At 52.0% G+C, this 12,537-nt stretch overlaps 1 long non-coding RNA gene across 1 annotated transcript; it reads left to right on the plus strand.

The window, feature by feature from the left end:
• The first annotated feature begins 3,079 nt into the window (after positions 1 to 3,079).
• Positions 3,080 to 12,298, plus strand: LOC138682019 (uncharacterized). Its single transcript, XR_011322235.1, has 2 exons — positions 3,080 to 9,743; positions 10,989 to 12,298. It is a non-coding gene; the product is annotated as an uncharacterized lncRNA (long non-coding RNA).
• The last annotated feature ends 239 nt before the right edge of the window (positions 12,299 to 12,537 follow it).

Consider the following 12,537-nt stretch of genomic DNA (forward strand, 5'->3'; position numbering starts at 1 on the left):
GAGAGCCCCCACAAGGTGAGTGCGGATCTGGGCACAGATGCACCAGGAGAGACCCAGCAGAGCATTGCCTCGGCCGTACCCGGCCCTCCTGGCAAGGCAAGCGGCATGGCATCCCTCTGCCCTCTCTCCCGGCTGCCTGCCGTGCCGAAGGTACCACTCAGAAACAACCAGCATCGCTGCGTGAAAAGCAGCTTCTGTCTCTATAGCAACAGTGAGGGATGGCGGGTACCTACCCATCCTTGTCACCCAACGAGCAGGACAGGCTGTGGCTGGGTTACCTATTACCTCCCAAGGCGGAGGCAGGAGACCCCCAGCCCAGCCGCCCCTGGGGACGCAGCCGCGTGGGTGGGGGGCACGTGGGGAGCGGTGACAGGACAACCCGGCTCTTCCACCGACAAGGTACGATCTGCGGGGACTGTCCCCAGCTTTCAGGGGAAGGATGTGCTGCACTCACGGACATCTAGGACCAGATCCGGAGTGTTCTGGCTCAGAGGCAAGGAGGGCACAGCAGCATGAGGACGATCTCCCTGGGCTTTAGATCTGCGCAGATGCCATCTGCCTTCCAGCCCTCGGTTGCTGCTTGTGAGGAGGAGTGTAGATGCAGTGTGCGTGTCCCTAAAGCTCTGCAGCCAGAGGAGGGTTTTTTGCCCCCTCGGAGGGTGTTAGAGGGATGGAGCTGGGTCTCAGCCCTGGCAGTGCTGCTGGACCGTGGGCTCCTACGTAACGTGCTGGAGGCATCGCCCGGTTGCACTCTCCACCGATCTCACATTTAGCGGTGGCTGTAAGAAACACCAGGGGGTCTTGCATATGCGTGTTACTTGTAAGCCAGCGGCTGGGGCCAATAATTTTTGTGCCTCATTCTCCACTCCCCTGGAGCTCGTGCTGATGCTCACACAGAGGTTTGGCCCCAGCTGTCCTGGGTGAGCCGGAGCAGGAGAGCAGGGCTGCTCTGTGCACATGCCCACCATGGCCGTGTGGCTGCGGGGAGGCAAAAGGCCAAATGGTTTGAGCTCCTTCAGGATGGCCCAGGAATGTGAATGTTTTCCCCGAACCTTCAGACCTCCAAATTGAGGCATGCAAGGCTCAGCATGAGGCTCAGGGAGGAGTGGTCCTTCCCACGCCAGGACACTTCTCCATCCCCCTGACTGGGGCACCTTCTGCCTTTCAGTTCATCTAACAGATGAATTAAGAAGATGCCCCAGAGAAGGCAAGTGCAGCGCATGGGTTTGGGGGCTGCTGCCATCAGCACTGCGTGTGTCCATGCGGCCAGGAGAGTCCCAGGCTGCAGTGGCGGTGATTTCATTTGTGATTCTGCTGCGTACAGTGAAAGGCCCCTCCTCCCCTTCCCCTAATGCTGATTATGCTTAGCAGCAAAAAGAGATTTTAATTTATTTTTTAAAAAAAAAAGGGTGCCAGGGCAAGTAGCAAATCTGGATTTATATCTTTGGGCATATGTGGGAATCACAGCTGGAGTGTTTAGTTCCCCCCTCCCCAACCTAAGCTGGTGTTTTATTCTAACAAGCTGTTTTGTACATTTGTGGCTGGGGCTGTGCTGAAATGAAGGTGGGACAAATCCCTTCCCACATGAGGGCTGTGCTGCCCTCCTTGCTGTGGGGCTGTCAAGGGGGTCCTCTCTCCCGTTCCCCAAGAAGGGGTGACTCGGGCCCCATTTCCCCCTGGGATGAAGCAGGCGATGGGGAGGGAAGCATGGGCACTGGCTGGTACCCAGAGAGCAGGTTAGCAGATTTGAGGACTCAGGGGGAATTAGGAAGGCTGTTACACAAGGTCTCCCTGCGGTAGCACAGGTGTGGCTCTAGTTCACCCCGTGCTGGGTTTTCTTGGGCAAATGCACTCCTTTTATTCACTCAGGGTATTTCTGATGGGGGTGAAAGGACCCATGGGTTTAACTGGCTCCCAGCAGCTCGGTGCAGCAGCCCCAGCTCCCGGCACAGCCCCGACACCACTCATGCAGCACCAAGCCATGCAGGACGGCCCCGGCAGCCACACACTCCCTTCCAGGGCTCAAAGGTTTCTCCCAGTTAGGAAGAATCATCTGCATGATTTTCAGTTAAGTTTTTGTATTAAAGTGATAATTAACCATGTAGTTTCCAGGCTAAAAGTTTAATATATTGGGCAAAGCCTAGAGAAATGGGATGGTTCCTCCCTTTCGCACGCATGTACTGCAGAGGGTGCTGTCAGAGCAGATGATGCTGCACATGGAAGATGCGTGAACACAGCCGATGCCTTTTGCGTGTGTTTGATCATCTGAAATAGATTTGCGACCAGTTCCTGCCTCAGCATGGTGTGCTGCAGGCAGGGGCATGGACACGTTGGCTGCAGGGTGGGAGCAGGTGACCGAAGAGGTGTTTTTCTCTGGTGTTGACCCAAGAGTCCCTGGCTGATGTGCCTATGTTTGAATACAATGCTTGATTTAAGGGGGTGCCATGGGCTCTGCCCCCCAAGTGGGCAGGGATGGGGTTGCTTCGTTCCCTGCCTTGCTGGGACTCAAAGATCTCTGCGTTCGTTCCCCAGGATGCAAGAGTCAAAGCGGATTAAGGGTCCCTCGGCTGATCACATTTATTTCATTATTTGAATGAAATCCCTTGTAAATACCGCCCCCCCCCCCCCCCCCCCCCCCGCCTTTTCTTTTTATAAAAATAGCAGGCAGAGAAGAATTCGAGATTTAGGAAAGTTAATCGCAGGAGTCCCTTGAAAACCGTTAACCTCTCGCAGCCCAAGCAGCACCCAAACCACGCTGCAGTGGGGAGATGCTGAACGGCCTGGGGGGGGACCAGCAGTTTCCCCAGCTCCCCCAAGGCAGGGTTTCCCCTGGAAAATCCCTGGTTCTTAGCAGGTGAGGCCTCTCCGTCTGGGCAGTATTATATCCACTTTGTTCACATCTTTGCCATGATGAACCGCTAATTGTGGTGTTGGAACAAATTGGCTCAAGCGCCCAGGCGACTCCAGGGCGTTCGGCGAGTGGGGTCACGTCTCGGCAGCTGGGAAGCCCTGCGACAAATGCTGCTGGCCCCGGTGTCGCAGGCGCAGGGCCATTGGAAATGCCAATGCTCTTCCCTTTACAGTGTGGTTACTCTGAGCCTCTCCAGAGAATGGGGATGGGTCTGGGGACCTGGGGATTGCATAGGGATCTCTCCCAGTTTAAGTATTTCTAACAAATTTCTAACAGGTGGAGCTGGCTTCCTTTCCCCAGAAAGTGCCCTGTCCTTGCAGAGTCCCCATCCCTCCGATACACCCTCGCCCATGGGACCCTCTCTGACTTTCTTGCTTCTCCCAGGACCAGAAGCCTTGTGCAAGGCCATCGGCGCTGGAAAGTCAGACCTGCAGAGATTAATTAAAATAAGAGCAGTGGGAAGAGAAGCTGAGAGCTACAATGATGGATGTTTGCAAAACACTTGCCCAGAGCCTGAAGTGCTCTGGGCATTCGGTGATGTTTGCTTCCAGCCAAGGAGCTGTGCAATAGTTAAACACACTTGATGTGATCGTGATTAAGGACTCAGCCTCTGACATCTGGGTGCAGGCCCACTGCGAGGAGCTGTGATGCACCCAGCGCTGATGCCATCTCCCTGCTGGGATTTGCACCTTGGAGCTGCCAGTGCTGGTTTGTCGTGGTTTGCTTCCCCTGGCTGTGAGGGGGGTTTTATTTGCTTTAAATCCTAAACCTAAAGTTGCGTATTAATAGCATGGTAATGCATAGCCTATGTGTCTGGTGCAAGCCAGGGGTTATATAAAACACAGATTAATGGGAATCAGCAGAATAGAGGAGCATGTGGAGGGATGCAGTGAGGATGACTTGGGAGGGGAGACAGGAGGGAGCTGGAAGCTCCAGAGGGGAGAGAAGGTGGCTGAGCGGATTCAGAGTGCTTCCTGGCAGGATTTGCTCCAGTTATTGTTCTGCAGTCCCCAATTCAGGACATTTCCTGAGCCAGCGTTGCTATCATGTGGGGTCTTTTGTCCCTGGGTGATCACAAGAAGGCAGAAAGGGGTCCTGCGATTTTGACTGGAAATGGCTGCTTTTTTTTTTTTTTTTTTTTTTTTAGATGACATACATAATTTCTGCACCTGTAAACACACAAACAAACCATAGACCGGAAGACAAAGTAACAAGCAGTCGTCCAAACAAAAGGCGTACTTTTCACTAGGTTGTAAATGAAACCCCCCCAACATGGCTTGTTTCCCCTCTCCCATCCCAAAAAGCAAGGTGATACTTGAGTTAAGAAAGGCTGGGGATTGTCAGAAACTCCTTCCCACTCTTGCTCCTCAGTGATCAGTGGGAGACCGGCGCTGGTTTCCAGGGACCCCACGCACAACCTAGAACAGCAGGGCCCCAGTTTTTGGCAGAGATGTTCCCTCTTGCAGACTCTTCAGCCCAAAAACATTCAAAATGCGCTGAAGGGGCAGCAGGGACACTAAACCAAACCCCTCCTTTTGCAGCTCCTTGGAACAGGGTCCGGGCAGGAGAGTTGAGCGAGAGAGGGAAAGCAACAGGTTTTTGGGCACCTGCCTCCGATCGTGACCTTCCCTGGGAGAGCACAACCATCTCGACAGCTCTCCCCTCCGCCATACGGGAAGATGCCTCCCACCCTGGGAGGAAGGCACAGCTGGACTCCAACCATCAATCACATCCCGCCGGGAAGGGCTTGTATGGGCTGTGGGATTCCTGGTGGGGTTACTTTTTTTCAAAGCCTCCTGCAATAACAGCAACTGTTGCTCAGCTTCCTTTCCAGATAACCTTTTTCCTGCTGCCCAACATGCTTATCTGCTGCAGACAGACTGGCAAGATGAACCGGAAAGCTGATACCTTATCTCTCCCTCTCAAGGAGCTTATTTAAGTGCTGGAATGTGTTGCGATGGTAAATGATTGTTAAAATCCAAGTGAGGTACATGGACCTAAGGACAGGTCCTACTGAGAGGGAGCACCTACTCAAAAAGGAGACTTGCAGGACTACAGCCTTTCCAGGCTTTTCTGTCTTTTATCTGCCAAAAGATGCATCACCTAAACCATAAAGTGTTTGTTTAAAACCAAAAGGCATAGACTGGGTTTCTCGCTAATCTGTGGGTTAATGCTGCAGGCTGCTCCCAGCTCCATGAGGTTCACAGTGTCCCTCCGATACGGCTTTATCTGTGTCTCCATTTACTCATTGCTGGAAATGTAGTGCTGTGGGTTGGCCTTGCAAGGGGTGCAGCGAGGGTTAACGGTCAGCATGTGATATCGCATGGCACCTATTTCTTGCTCACCCTTTAATCTGGACTTGGTGTGGGAAGCAGTAAGATGCTAACACATCCATAAAGGTAAATAGGATTTGAGAGCTATCGGGCTAATTGAAATGAACGGGGCTCGGCTGCTCAGAAGGCCTGATACAACGAAATGAGACCTCTCCGGGGACACAGAAGTCGAGCAAAGCTTCAGCACTTCACTTATTTCAGCCACTGCAAATGGCAGCTACAGCAATAGCAATTGCAGACGCCGGGGTTTGAGCACTGTGACAGCAGAGAGGCCAGGGAAAACCTGCATGGCCAGCGTGATGTCCGTAACAGCTGCTGAGGAGGGGTGAGACAGACTTATTTTGGTCCTGTCCTGGGTAAAAAAATAGGTGGCGGTGCTGGGTGCCAGCCTGGAGCACGCTGCCAGCAAAAGCAGTGGTGCTCTCCCTCCCGATAGGCAACTGTGTCCCAGTGCACCCAGGGGGTAGGATGGGGAAAAGGGGAGCAGGGCCAGGCAAAACCTCAGGGGAGCAACCCCACGCCAGTGGGTTGTGTGGCCCTAAAGAGCTCTAGGTGTGAGTGTCCGGATCCCAGCGTACAGAGCAGCGAGCAATGGGTGCTCGCGCGCGTTCAAGGGGTCCCTGCACCTCCCCTGCCCTGACAGCACCACTGAGGGCTGGGCTCAGACTTGGGGATGGCTCTTGCCGCTCCAGCTGCTCTTGCATGGTAGTTGCTAGAGAAACTGTACGTTGGCAATGCACACTGCTACCACGGGCTGCTGCATCTGAAAGTTAATCTGTTCCACATCACCGACTACTTTTCCATAGCGATGCATAAGGAATTGCCATCCCAGAGCAGACCTCAGCCTGTCTGTGTGACGATGCCAAGTGCTTCAAAAGAAACGCAGGTGACCCTGTGGCAGCCAGGATGGGACAAAGCGCTTTCTGGGAGGTCTGATCCAGTTCTGTGCTAGCTACAGCTAACCCATCCCCTGAGGCTTTTCATCCCTTGCAAAACTCTTGCAATTAGAACCTGCAATGTGCGTGTTTGCAAGATCCTCCAATTCTCTTTGCATCTTACAACGTCCCCGGCTCCATCCCTTTGGGTAGCAGCAGGACACCAGCCCCAGTCACAGCCTTTCTGGGGATTGCAGAGAGGACCCTGCAGGGAAGCAGGACTGACAGCAAAGCTGACGGTACTCATTTTTATCCCCACGATGTGATTTGATTATGCTGATGGGGAACGGGGCTGATATAGCCGCTACATCCTGGCAGAGCTGATCAGTGCTGGGTGTCTCTGCCTCAGCCCTCCTTGCTTAAATCCTTTAGGGCAGCTCTTGTATTTTGGGGACGTTGCAGCTCCAGTCCTCACCCTGCATCCCCGCTGGGTGCAGTGACTGCCAGGATGGGGCTGGGCTGCCCTGCGAGGCCTGAAGGCGCCCGGCTCTGGCTGCAGCCCCCAGCCAGCTTCACAGTTGTCCCTGTCAATGTAAAATGTAGGAATGGGGGGATCCATCTGAGCCGCTCGGCGTCTGTGTCTTGTGATCCTGAAACCCAAGAGCCCCCCCTGACTCAGCAGGTTATTAATAACCCCCTGGCTGTGCTCCCACCGCAGCGCCTGCCAGCCCTGGCATCGCCTGTCTCTTGTCCACGCCGAGGCGAGATGCACACCCGGGGCAAGGTCAGGGGCTCCTTCCCTCCGGCCCCTGCACCCCATCCCCACCTATGGGCCTGGGCAGAAGTAGCGTGAGGCTTGTGGAGGGGTCTGGACGGACCCTGAAGCTCCTGCACCTCCCACCAGCACAGGAGAGGCTCCTGGTGCTGTTGAACTTAGTTCATCGCACCCTTGTCCCAGGTCCTCTGTTTTCTTGTACCTAAAATCAGCCCTGGGCCAGGCTGCAAGGCAGCTGAATTGGGCTTCCTGGACCGTAGCATCACTACTGCCACCTGCCCCTTCCCCGGGCTGGGACACACTGGGTGTCCCCAGGCTGCCGCAGACCCTGGTGGTGCTTGGCCCCCCCATCCTTTTGGATAGGATGGGGTCTGCCAGCCACCAGGTTTCCGTCTGTCACTGCTGAACCTCTTCTTTGGTCACAGCCTTTGCCTTCGCCCATGATACTCTTCCCAGGATTGCGAGGGTGAAGCAGAGGAGCCACAGGTCCCTTGGAGACCCTCCAGTTACACGTGGGACCTAGGGAGAAAGAATAACACATTCAGCAAAACTGCAGCGATAATGCAGTCTGGGTTTGGGCTATTCCAGGGCGAGCACACAAGCTGCAGGCAGCTTTCTGGGGGTCCCTGTGCACTTGGGGTCACTGCCAGCCCTGGGGCACACGGACCAGAGCTGCCCAGGTCTCCTCCTGTCTGGGCACAGGCTGTAGCACACCCACATCCTTGCCACATTATACAAACAACCCCGGCGCCAGGGGCCTCAGCAAAGCTGCAAGGTGATTTGGTGTGAGGGTGTGTTTACCAGGGCTGGTGCTCATTAGCCAGGTTCATTAGCACTCCCTGGGCAGGTTTTAAATAACAAAGTGGGAGCTGCCTTCTGGGTCAGTCCTGGCTATAGCTGGAGCACTGATTCCTTCCCCTTCTCTCCCTTCTGCCCCAATTCTTCCTTCTCTGCTCGCAGATCCCCACATGCTGCAGCCATCCCTACTGGGAACCCACTCTGCAACACCCTGACAGGGAGGTTGAGGCTTCACTCTCACCATTGTAAACCTCCTGGCACTAGGAGCAGTGCCCCAAACTCCTCTGACCTTCCCATCTCCCCCCAAGAAGGCTGTGTCCTCTCCAGCCATGCAGCTCACAGGTAGAGATGGAGCTCTTTGCTGAGTCCTGGGGAAGCTCCCAGAGCCCTGACAGCTCTATCCATAGTTTATTCTCCTTCATCTCCTCCATCCTTGGCCCTTCTCTCTCGCTCTCCCGCTGAGCCCAGCATGCAGACTTGTCCCTGCTCATGTTGGGGACCAGAGCTCTGGAAGGGGACTGGAGCCAGGGAAGGGGACAGCACTGACTTCCCCACCTGTACTCTGGGCTGCCCCAGCACCTTGGCTCTGCTCAAGACGGGGCACTTGTGCTCCCCATCTTTTATGTGTCTGTCTCCATCCTGCTGTGCCCTGTTACAGGGTCACATGGATGGAAAAGGGAACTTCTCTGCAACATGGATTTATTTCATCAGTGTGGCCCATTCCCTTCTCTCTCTCTTGCTCTTTTATCCCCTTCTCCTTCCCTATTTCCCTCCCAGGGCTCTCCCCCTCTTTTCCCATCCCCTCCAGCTTTCTTGCCCCCATTTCCCATCCCCTCCTCTCCCCCCTGTCCTCCTACGTCTTTGCCCTGCAGCAGGTAAAGGGTTTTAGCCCACTGTACCAGGCAAAACCCCACTCTCACGCGGCGGAACGTCTACTCGACGCCTTGGCCTCCTCTCCGAGTACCAGTGGTACGTGTGGGACCACCACACAGCAGGTAAGCTGAGCTGTTCCCCCCCCAACACAAGCCTTTTACTCCCGGAGAGAGATGCAGGGGATGGGGCTGGCTGCTTCCAGACCCCTGCCCGCGGGATGCAGCCTCTCGGAGCTCCCCGGGCACTGGGGAGACTGGGGCTGGAGCCGGCTCCCAGGCTGGATTTGTCGCTCCCTCTAGTGGGGACGCGGGAGGTTGTCCCCGCAGCCGCTCGGGATCCCGGGCCCGGCGGGGGCGGCCCGGAGCGGCCCCCGGGAGGAGAGCAACGTCCCGGACCTCGTTACACCCTGTGCCCCTGTTATTCCCGTGGGGAGCGGTGCGTTGTGCCCCCACGCCAAGTGAAAGCCCCGTGGGAAGTTACACCCTGTGCCTTGCAGATGTTCCCGGAGGATTGACTCCCCGGCAGGGCTGGATTTTGGGGGGCTGAGGCTGTGTTTTCTTGAGCAGAGATAGTTAGCGCCCACTGAAATATTTAGGAATTGTGTTAATAATTAAAGAAGTGACTGCACTCAAAAGGGACTTCGTGTGATCTCATGAGACAGAAGGCACAAATCCAGTCATGAGAAAAACCGCTCACTAAAGTGTAGCATTATTTCATAAATTCTCCAAGAAAAGGGGAATGTTGCGACTCTGGAGATGTTCCAAACAATGGCCTTTGCTTGGGGACTCTGGAAGCGAATCCTGCAGCCCCTGCTAATTGCCAGTTACCATTTCTGTCTCTGCACGTGTGCAGGATTCGCACGCTGGCTGGGCTGTGATCATCCCATCACAGATCAAAGCCATCCTTCTCAGGGACAGCGAGAGCCTGCTTGCTTACAGCAGGGGTTGCAGTTCTACCAGAATCACTTATTCTCATCAGCTTCATTGCGTTCGGAAGCAGCTGATGGTTCCCTTTGGCGGGGTGAAGCGAGATATTTTTGAACTGTGAAACAACAGCTGTCTCACAACACATGGAGCGGAGGAATCAGATGGCTGTGATTGAAGGTTGGAACTCTGAACCCGAATGTGTCCATGAACTTACATTCCTGCCACATCTGTGGTTATTACAAGGGTTTCAAGGTAGGAAACAAAATTATGTGTTAGTTTAAATCTGGACTGAATATTAGGCATTGCAAAATCAATTGTTTTAAAGTACCTTAAAACTCCTTCAAAAAAATTTGTGGACAGTATGGATTTGCCTATCCTTGTTTTCCATTTTGGGGAGGTTTCCCCCTCTTTGTCAGTGCAGGTCTTGTGGCTAACTCCAGCCTCAAATATCTGGCTGAGTTTGTCCCCAAAGCAGGCTGTGGTTTTCATGACTGGACGTACTAGAATGAATGAAATGGCATTTTCAAAAGAGAGTGGGGTTTGTTGCTAAAATACATGGATCAGCTCTGCAGAGTTTTGTCTCTAGTGTTGTTTGGGATAATTGCTGATCTTCAGATCCGGAGTGAAATAAGATTGATACATATTTGTGTAATCCAGTGATCTGCCTATGAATTGTCATGAGTCAGGTTAATCTAACAAACACAGGCATGCGTTGCCTTTCTTAGAAATATTCCTTGTGTTTTGAGATATGCCTTCCAGGCCACTATGCCAAATAACTGGATTGTCTTATTTGTCTTGATGTTTTTTCCTAACCTATTTGAAAAAGGGGGCTTTGACAGAGCAAACAAAGGTGCTAACTACAAAAGCAGAGGCTCCTAGCAGTGTTTTTCTGTGTGTTCTGGGAGAGGTGTTGTATTGAAAAAAACAGGTCTTCCTCTGGCAAAACTTTAGTACTTGCACCTCCATCTCCCTGTTTTCTCCTCTTTTCTGAGTGTGCTGAAAACTCAGCATGTCACCAACAATCTTTGGAGTGTTTTGAAGAACACAAACTGTCACTTTGTGAGAAAGGTGCATTGTGCCGCTTGAGTTTTTCTTGAACCTCTTGCTATTTAGGCAACCAAGGGTGTGCGAGGACTTCCAAGTGAATGTAGTAAGAAAGAGTTTGGGCTTTAAAAGCTGCCCAAAGAACAGCCTTGTTAGCTTCTGAACAGCACAGCCAGAGGAAAAATCACCAAGCCAGGATGAGCAGAAGCAGTAGTCTCATTTTGCAGTTATACACAAGGAAAAACTGAAGTCATGCCTGATGAAGTGCCTTCAAAACACTTGCAGTATCAGGCAGCCGGTATTTGGTTCTCATTGCAAGCAAAGCTCAGTGCTAAAGCCAGCTGAAAGCAATTCACTTCTCATTGGAAGAATAGTTTCTTCCTTTTAATCAACTCTGTTTTAAATGATTTCCTTTTATAGTGCCTTAAATAGTCATTTTGGTTTGTCCTTCAGGCAGCCAGCATTCGCTCACGAAGAATGGCGTGGGACTGCAGACTTTAAAAGGACAAACAATAGTCTGGCAAACAGAAATGCTTCAATGGCATCTTGTTTTTATACAGAGCCTGCAACTCCCAAGGGCTGCAAAGGAATAAAGAAAAAGAACAGCCTCTACCTGATGCAGCAGCTATGAGGAGCAATAACTAACTGCTTGAATCTGCTCTCATCTGGGAAACTGGGGGCAGGGGGGAATAGCAGATAAGGCCACAGCAGGGGGCACCCAGTCTCCCCTGCAGTAGGAAGGAACTGGAGTTGGTGGCTTTGTCCTGCCTCGATGGTGAGATTTGGCAGAGAGCGAGAATGGGTCCATCTTAACTAAAGCATGTTTTTTCACACCCACCTGTAAAGTGAATCTTTGTACATGGTTCAGCAATCTCAAGGCCAGAGATGGATTTGATACCCTGTGAACTGCTCAGCTATTCAACAAATCCTGGGAAAAAAAACTAAGACTCTACAAACTGACTCTGAAAGCAGAGCTATCATAAGTGCATTGCAAGATGCAAGATACTTAAAGCAGATGCACAGAAGGGACCATGCCATGAGTTTAGTGCGAGTTAAGAGTGAACGTAGCGTTGCAGTCTTTGCTTTCCCTGATCGCATTTAACCCAGTTTGGAGTAAAGGCCAAAACTCCTGGGTTTTCATACTCTTTTCCCATTCCCAGTATTTCATGCTCTATTTCAGCTTAGAGAGGTGTGAGGCTTCAGCTTCCTGTGTTATTAGAACACCTCTTTATTCTTCTTAACAAGTTTATGAAAACATCTCTATTGATATGAGGCCTTAAATAAAAAGGTGTCCTGGTTATGGCTGGGATAGAGTTAAATGTCTTCCTAGTAGCTGATACAGTGCTATGTTTTGGATTCAGTATGAGAAGAATGTTGATAACACACTGATGTTTTCAGTTGTTACTAAGTAGGGTTTATACTAAGTCAAGGATTTTTCAGCTTCTTGTGCCCAGCTGGCAAGAAGGCTGGAGGGGCACAAGGACTTGGGAGGGGACACAGCCAGGACAGCTGACCTGAACTGGCTGAAGAAACACTCCATACCATGTGACATCATGCCCAGTGTATAAACTGGGGGGAGTTGGCCTGGGAGAGATTGCTGCTTGGGAACTAACTGGGCATCAGTCGGTGAGTGGTGAGCAATTGCATTGTGCATCACTTGTTTTGTATATTCCAATCCTTTTATTATTATTGTCATTTTGTTATTGTTATTATTATCATTATTAGTTTCTTCCTTTCTGTTCTATTAAACTGTTCTTATCTCATCCCATAAGTTTTACCTTTTTCCTTCTGATTCTCTCCCCCATCCCACTGGGTGGGGGGAAATGAGTGAGCGGCTGTGTGGTGCTTAGTTGCTGGCTGGGGTTAAACCACGAGTGAGGGGAAAAAAATAAACCTTTTATATTTGAGACCCAATGTCCCTTTGTTCTGTTTGAGGTCTAGCTTTCAAAGCATTTCCGTATATTTGTATAACACAGCATTGTACATGGGATTACAGAGAACT

The sequence above is a fragment of the Haliaeetus albicilla genome, chromosome 26 (assembly GCF_947461875.1).
Source record: "Haliaeetus albicilla chromosome 26, bHalAlb1.1, whole genome shotgun sequence".
Lineage (NCBI taxonomy): Eukaryota > Metazoa > Chordata > Aves > Accipitriformes > Accipitridae > Haliaeetus > Haliaeetus albicilla.